Genomic DNA, 9178 nt, shown 5'->3' with positions numbered 1-9178 from the left:
GAATTGTGACATTTTCACGTATAGATTTGTATCGAGAGGACTGTAATTGAGACCCAGATTGACAGTCAAAGTCAATACTGAATCAGTCTAATAAGTTGAAGGGACCATATACCCATACTACCACAAGTTGGTCAGTTTACCCATCCCCGATACTACCTACGGATAGCAGTCTACCTGTTCGTCAAGCAGGATTATACCAGACTCGGACTACATCCGAAGGATGACCATTCACGTATGACATACCAAGGGTATTCTTATTGGACCTTACACTGGCAGGAGTTTGGAAGAACTTACTCAAGTGACCATGAACCGAGGATTGACTCGAAATGACTTTCTAGAACTCAGGAATTATCAAATACTCCTTCTAGAACGAGATCATGCATTAATCTAAAAGACTGCGATTTAGTCTAATAGACCAATCAAGTTGCATGGTTGAGGAAAATGACTAGAAGAACAATCGAAGTACTGCGAGGCTCCGAAGGCATATCAAATGAATGTCAAAGAGTCCTGACGTAGAAAATATTGAAGAATGCAATTAAATGAATACTATGCGTAACTCCCTTGATTGAGTATAGGCACAATGGGTGTCTATTGAAAGAGAGAAGCAATTAGTTTAATCCAGATGAATCAGATTGATAGGATTAGAATCGAGGAGAGCTGATTTGCCTCCGGACGAGGTGACAAACGATCGAAGTAAGTGTTGAACAGCAATGACAGTTGAGCACCATTCGAGTCATCCTCCAAAACAATTAAATTAAATGAATATTGAAGTACCTACCTATGTTTGGAGGTATACTAGAATCTTGGAACCAATATGGACCAAATAAGGACATGTAGATTCAAATTAAATAGTATCTGACTGAGTGTAGAAGTTTCCTTGCGGTTCCGAACGTTTATTGTATTAAATTAATTGTACTATGCGACTCTATATTCTGTATGTATAAATAGCGATCCGATGTATCTGGAATACAAGTGATTTTGGGACGACGTTGCAGTGCTAATCCGTAAAAAGGAAAGACACACTCCCGCCAGACTAAAACCTCTTCGCTAGCAGCCATTCGGGCCCGGCACTTGTGAGTATAGGAACGTCGTGTTCTGCTCCTTGTGACTGCGAGAAGTCTATCCAGTTGTTGGGTATTCTTCGAACTTAGGATCAGTCGTTGGTCTTAAGGGCAAATCACGCTGTGTGGTTGTGCCAGCACATAGTTCTAGCCCTCTGTAGGGGTCTGTGTGTTTCGGTTTTAATTTACTTTGATTCAAACCCCCAATTCTTGATATACCCAAATCAATACAAACCAAAGCACAAATTGTGCTAAATCTACCTTGATCAAAGGAATATATCGAATCCTTAGAACGATTCAAATTGATTGATCAAAGCTTCGTACTTAGCTCTCAAAGCTTTGCGGAACCTTTGCCAACGCTACCCCTTGCTATTAAATAAATTTGATAGCAGTGAACTCGCATATTGTGTATTAGATTGGTTGGTTGGAGTGCCCATTAGATTCCTTCCTTTCTCTTTCACACAAAAACGAGGCAAGCTCGTTATCTGGAGCCCACCGCGAGGGGTGGTTTTGAAGCTACAATTAGCTTGATAAATTAAATTGAACGTTTGTTTGGATTATATTCGATTATTTGGTAGAAGTGTGTTGATCTTTGTGATACCATTTCTGTGAACTGTCAACATTAGTTCATCAGGAAAACCGCGTACTTCGAAGAATTCGGAGAAAGCAGGAGTATTGACACCGGAAGAATATCGTAAAGCAGGAGTTGTATTTGGGAGATCTACGTTCGGCACATCAGCTCGAACATCCCTATTAAATCCTACGAACGAATCCAGTCGTCCATCCTCTTCTCAAATACCGACAGAAGAATCGCGTGGAAGTTCTGTTTCTAGAGGAACAGGATCATCTATATCTCAAGGAAGACTTACATCTTTGCCAAGGAATTTGAAGAAATCTAGTCTCGATCCGAAAAGGAAGAGAAAAGAAATTAATCCGATTGATATTGAAGAAGATATAATTGAATTGATTGCTCCAGAGTCAATTTCAACATCTTCTACGTCGATTGAATCAACTAGATTGATAGATACGTTAAATCAGACTATCTCTCAAGCAAGTAATACAATTGAACCAGTCAAAATGACTACCAATAATTATGGAATGCCTGCGTTGTCAGCTGAAGCTAAGGCTGAGATTGATAAAGCCAGTGCGAAACTTCCAAGAAAGTATAAGACAGCACCATTATTTGATATAACTGATCCAAGTCAAATGATACCATGGTTCGAAGCTACTGAAAGCATATTTGAACATGGAGGAATTACATCTGACGAGGCTAAAGTGAGATTAGCTTTAGAATGGACGTCTTATAAAACGAGACAAGCATTAAGAGTCTTTGATTCGGTGAAGAAACCGAATTGGGATCAATTTAAAAAGGATCTAAAGAATATGTTTCCGCAATCTGTAGGAGACGAAAGAGGATCTAGATTATTGCTTGAACAATTGGTCCATCAATTTAATCCAATTGATGCAGGTGAACAGGAGAAGATGAGAATCTTCAGACTCCTCTTCGATGCTGAAATGAAAAAGCTGATGGATGAACCGAAAATGATCACAAATAGTGATGCAGTAAGATTGTTCTTGGCACCTATGACTCCTGAAGTAAGGAGAGGCGTGCTAGAAACAGTTGTGAAAGATGTATCAGTTACTTCTATGTCAGATAGACGAAAGGAAGACCCTTTCAAGATTGACGAAGTAATGAATGCGGCTGAGAAGTATATGATTGGGAGTTCATTTGATAACTACTATCAAACACTTTCCATTGCTTCTTCGAGCCCACCAATTAATAACCCTAATTCATTTAGTAGGGGACACATTAATTTACCGTTTGCTGCAGATGTTCCCAAGACAGATAGGAACTATCTTCAAGCATTGAAACCCAAAGTAGAAGACGAATTTAAGGATCTTCTGGGAATTAAATTAGAAAGTTTGATTCCAAGGGAATTGACGGAGGAACAACAGCAAATGGTTGCATTGAATAAAGACCTCATGGAGGCAAACATGAAAGAAATTAGAGCTGTGAAGTCATTACAGTCGCACTTCAAAGAAGGAGCAGACATTATGACACAGTTAACAGCAGTAATGGCACAGATGGCTAAAGAAAATGCTAAAGGAATGATTAATTCAATACCACTGAGTGGTCCCTCGAATCAATCTAATAGATTTGAAAGAAATACGACACCGAGAAGTTCGAATGGAACTCAGTGGGCATGTTTCTTGTGCAAGTCGACAGATCATTTTATGAATGAATGTCCACACTTGCTGGAATTTACGAAAAGAGGTTGGATGATGCCTGAAGGAGGTGACTCGAAGCGTTACAAATTAAGAGACAACGCTAGAATGCCTCGAGACGATCCAAATATACCTCGATACAAGAAAATTGAACAAATGGCGAAAGACTTGGGATGGGATCGTGCTGAATCCTATTTTGCAAACATGGAAGATGACGAAGATGATAAAGTCATGGATCAGCAGATGAATCCTAACGTCAATGTAGCTGTTTGGATGACAAGAATAGAGGAACTATCAGATAGACTTGGGAATTTGGAAGCACACCGAGAAGATGATGTCCGTGTGTTCAACCAAGATAGTTCAAATGGAAAAAAATAAGTACTCCAATGAAGGAGCAGGATTGGTCCATGAGAACTTTAAGATCTAATGCTGTAGCTCCGGAGGAAAGTGAGAAAGCAAAACGAAATCAATTTAATGAAAATACGAAAAGATTAGTATTTGATGGGGTGTATATACTCAAGAAACCAGGTTTAATACCAGGGAAATTGGTTGAAACGACCAATGGAAATCAGAAAACAGTGAGATTTGAGGCTCCAAAGTCCATAGATCGACCTTTGAAGAAGCCTTCAGTCACGATTGAAGATGTTGATGAATCTGATGACGAGGATGCTATTAAATTAATTCCTTCGTCGAGACCAACGAATCAAATGAATAGCAAACATAGACCATATGATCATGTTCAACCTAGGACGTATCGTCCTATTCAAATTAATACACCTACGAAGGTACCAAGAGACCAGACGAATCAAATTGATAGTCATGGATATACTCCAGCCTATAAAATTAGGAATGAAGTCTCGAGACCAGGTGTAGAAGAAGATATAGCAAAGAAGATATTCGATGCTAAAGTTGATTTGAGTACAGAAGAACTAGCAGCTTTATCACCTGCTATCAGAAAGATTATTATGCGCAAGATACGCAATAGGAGAGTCCGTCCAAGGACTAAAACAAATAACTATGTATCAACTTTATCCAAAGATGGAGAAACTGAAATTTTGGACGAACCTTCTAGGGTACAGATGATTGATACATGCATTAGAATTGAAGATCTTTGGCAGGATCAGGCGGATATGTTTGAAGTCCTGACTGAGAGTCGTAATGACATCCCTGTGGGATCTATAGTGCAGAAAGACATTGTGGAAAGTTTTCTACGAGACCTTTCCATTGATGATGAACGAAGGAACATTGCCATAGTCGCTAATCAAAGCGTGGCATATGAAGACCATAGTGATCATCCAGTGGTAGTAGCGAATCAATCAAATGGATTACGTGCTGTTACTCCTGAAATCAATAATAAAGATGAAGAGATTGAAAGTGTTTTGGACCAAGGTTCACAGATTGTTGTGATAGACCGATTGATAGCTATAGGTCTAGGAATTACTTGGGATCCAGAATTCACGATCAGAATGCAAGATGCAAGTGGAAAATTAAACCAAACTCTTGGTTTAGCAAGAAATATTCCATTTAAATTTGGTGAAGTTACGGTGTACTTACAACTACACGTACAGAATAAAGCACCATTTCAAGTGTTATTAGGGAGACCTTTTGACGTCTTGGTGGAAAGTGAAATTAAGACCTTTGGAAACGGAGATTCCGAGATAACAATCAGCGATCCGAACTCACACAAGAGGGTTACTGTAGGAACCTATCCTCGTGGCCAGAAAGGTCGAAACATTCAAATTAATACCTCACGATATAATGAACCAAAGAATGTTACACCTGATAATGAAAAATCGACAGGTGAAAATGATTCAAAGGGAAATTTTCATTCCTCGATGAGTTGAGTAGCGACCAAGGAGAGGATGAATACGCTATAAGCTTCCACTTTGATGAAAAGCAAAACATCGTATTAGATGGATACAAACGATGTGAACAAGAAACGTTCTCTAAGAAAGAGCTTTCTGAAGCATATGTTCTTGCATCTAGAGAACATTTGAAGTCTCAAGATGATCAAGCTGAAGAAATAATTGATTGTTACCTTAATCAAAAGACGATTGGCGATAAACAAGTATTCTGTGTATGGAGAGATGGTGTTTTAGGCGATTTGACGATCAATTGAATACTGACCAATTCAATTTAAATCCTATAAAGTCGTTCTTCCTTCAGAATGGAAGGATCAAGCCTAAACCCGTACGAAAGAAAGTTCAGAAGAGGCGATTTGTTGAACCTATACTACAAAAATTTAGTTTGGGGGAGAATTGCGATAAATCTGCATCCACAGAGGCCACACAGAATCAATGTAATAACGAAAACACCTCTGAAACGGTCAGAGATGATAATTGGAATAAACCTAAAAACTCTCAGAGAACTAGGAAGAGAATGGTTCGATATGAAATACTCAAAAGAGGAACTGAATTGTTCCAAAGATCCCAACCGAGTTTTGAGAAAGTAAGATATGAGTCGAGGCAACGAAAGAAAGGAAAAGCCCAGGACTCGAAGGACAGGAAGGAGAATGTTCAGCCAGACTTAGTGAATGAACCTCCAACAAATAAACTTGAAGAACATATTAAATTGAATCAGCAGGATAGACCTCCTATCAATTTAATAGATGAAACGAATAAACAAGTGGTTAATGAAGCCATAGGAGTCGAGAAACCAATCAACTTGAATACAGAAGAAGTGTTTACGAAGTATAAACCAGTTGACAAGAAGGTTAACCCTATAAAGGCAACGTTACCAGATGAATTTAGAATTGAAAGACACATTCATGGTGATCCGTTATTGGAACTACCTGAATTATCGAAACATCCTAAACCGTTTGTTCCTACGGGAAGATATACGGAAGAGAGGAAAGAGGTTATAGACAAGAACCATCCTGAAGGATTTTTGTGGGAACAAGAAAGAGATCTTATGCACGAAATGATGTGTAAACAGGAAGCAGGTTTTGCTTGGGAACCAAGTGAAGCTGGAACCTTTAAAAATGATTTCTTTCCACCTGTGAAAGTACCTGTAATTCCACATGAACCGTGGGTTGAAAGGAATATACCAATTCCGCCAGGTATCTTCGAGGATGTGTGCAAAATAATTAAAAGTAAAATTGACTCAGGAATATACGAACCATCGAATGCTAGTTATCGTTCGAAATGGTTCTGTGTCATTAAGAAAGATGGCAAGAGTCTACGATTAGTACATAGTTTGGAACCTTTGAATAAGGTTACCATCCAACACTCGGGTGTACCTCCTGCAACTGCAGATCTAGCAAGATCCTTCAGTGGAAGATCTTGTGGAGGAACCTTAGATTTATATGTTGGATATGATGAACGAGAATTAGATCAATTGTCTAGAGACATGATGACGTTTCAAACGCCATATGGACCACATAGGTTAGTAAAACTACCTATGGGGTGGACGAACTCTGTACCTATATTTCACGATGATGTGACATATATTCTACGAGATGAAATACCGCACGTAACAATTCCTTACATTGATGATGTACCTGTAAAAGGACCATCAACTCGATATGAATTACCAGAAGGAGGTTACGAAACCATTCCAGAGAATCCTGGAATTAGACGATTTGTTTGGGAACACTTCCAAAACATGAATAGAGTAATACAACGAATGAAATATGCAGGTGGAACCTTCAGTGGAACCAAAGCATTTCTTTGTTGTGAGGAAACAATTGTCGTAGGACATAGATGTACCTATGAAGGCAGTATGCCAGAAGAACATATTGCTCAAGTAGTCCTAGAATGGCCTTCATGTTGTGATAAGACTGAGGTTCGAGCATTTTTAGGGACTGCAAGTCAATTGAGAATGTTCATTGCGAACTTTGCTAAGAAAGCAGCTCCTTTGACTAAGTTGACAAGTAACGTTCCATTTGAATGGAATGAAAAATATGACAAAGCAATGGACGAATTAAAGGATGGAATCCGAGACTGTCCAGCTTTGCGACCAATTAATTTTGATTGGGATGTTTACTTAGCGGTGGATACCTCTTACAAAGCTGTGGGATGGTATATCTATCAAATTGATCCGACTGAAAAGAAGAAGTTCTTCAATTACTTTGGATCAATGACGTTGAATGAACGTGAAGCACGATTCTCGCAATCTAAGAGAGAATTGTATGGCTTAAAATTAGCATTGGAAGCTAGTTATTATCATGTCTATGGATGTAGACGTTTAACAGTTGAAACTGATGCAAGTTATATTAAAGGCATGTTAGACAATCCTAGTTGTGGTCCTAATGCAACCATAAACCATTGGATTGAGCATGTACGAAACTATCACTTTACATTAATCCATGTAAAAGGTGCAACCCATGGTCCTGATGGATTATCACGAATCACACCTGGTGGATGGCAAACAAAGCATCCAGAAGTAAATCCAGAAGATTATGTTGATGAGGATGGTGGGGAACCAATTAATTTTATTATGGGAAATAAGGAAGCGGAAGAGCCGTATCAATTTGATGACTTCAAAGATCAAATTGACCCTAGAAGTGGTTACTTATACGAAACAGCTCAAGAGGCTGATGATATTGAATTAGATGTACAAGAAGCTCTAGATGAAGAGCGCAGCTACGAGATTCGTAGGAACCACATGTTAGAATCCAAAAACGCAACATGTGAAGTCTTCAGTAGGAATTTGTTCCCTACCTTTGACGAAGAATTTGTACAAAATAATCCGTACCCAGAAGCACATAGATCTTCTGAGGGCAATAGATTAGACGAATTAATTCCTTTGATTGGGAAGTACTTGTCGAACCCATCAGATGAATCCCTGGGTGAAATGTCAAAAGATGAACGGATTAGATTTATTAGATTGATTAAGAAGTTTCAAGTGGACAACCGGGGAAGGTTGTACCATAGGAATACTGATCAACCTGATCAACCACAATTAGTGGTGGAAAAAGAAAAGCGTATGCACATGTTGAATAGTGCACATGATTGTTTAGGACATAAAGGAGTCTTTGCAATGAATGATTTCTTGCAGAAACGATTCTGGTGGCCTGACATATATAAAGATGTGGAATGGTATGTGAGATCATGTAAGGAGTGTCAAAATAGACAGATGAAGCTGTTGAAAGCACCTCCTACTTTGATGCATACACCTTCATTGTTTCAGAAGGTACATGTCGATACAATGATAATGTCGATTCCATCTAATGGATGTAAATACATCATCCATGGAAGGGATTCACTGTCTTCGTGGTCTGAGGCCCGAGCAGTAAAACATGAAAATGCTAGAACTTTAGGAGAATGGTTCTTTGACGATATAATTTGTCGTTGGGGATGTCCTGAAGAAGTGGTGACCGATAATGCAGGTCAAATGAAAAACATGCTAGCTTGGTTAGAAGAGAAGTATGGAATTAAAGGAATAAGAATTTCCGCCTACAACTCTCAAGCTAATGGAAAGATTGAAAGAGCGCATTTGGACATACGCCAGGCTTTAATTAAAGCAACGGGTGGAGATGTATCTAAATGGTTCTACTTTTTGAAAATGATACTATGGGCAGATAGAGTAACACCGAGACGTGGTCTAGGTTGTTCTCCATATTTCCTGGTAACAGGAGCTGAACCATTGCTTCCCTTTGATATAGTGGAATCAACTTGGTTGGTGAATCCACCTAATAGAATCTTAACTAGAGATGAATTAATTGGATATCGTGCTCAAGCTCTGTCGAAACATAACTCATTCATTGAGAAAGTACGACGTAGAGTAGATGCAAATAAAGTTGCAGAGCTACGAAGATTCAAACGAAAATATAGACATACAATTAAAGATTGGGATTTCAAACCAGGTCAATTGGTCCAGGTTAGGAATTCTGGAATTGAAAAGAGTTTGGATAGAAAGATGTATCCAAGATATAGAGGACCTATGGTCGT

The sequence above is a fragment of the Lentinula edodes genome, assembly GCF_021015755.1.
Source record: "Lentinula edodes strain Le(Bin) 0899 ss11 chromosome Unknown C8R40scaffold_6, whole genome shotgun sequence".
NCBI classification, from domain to species: Eukaryota; Fungi; Basidiomycota; class Agaricomycetes; order Agaricales; family Omphalotaceae; genus Lentinula; species Lentinula edodes.
The sequence above is the reverse complement of the archived record's forward strand: the minus strand, read 5'-3'. Positions refer to the sequence as shown.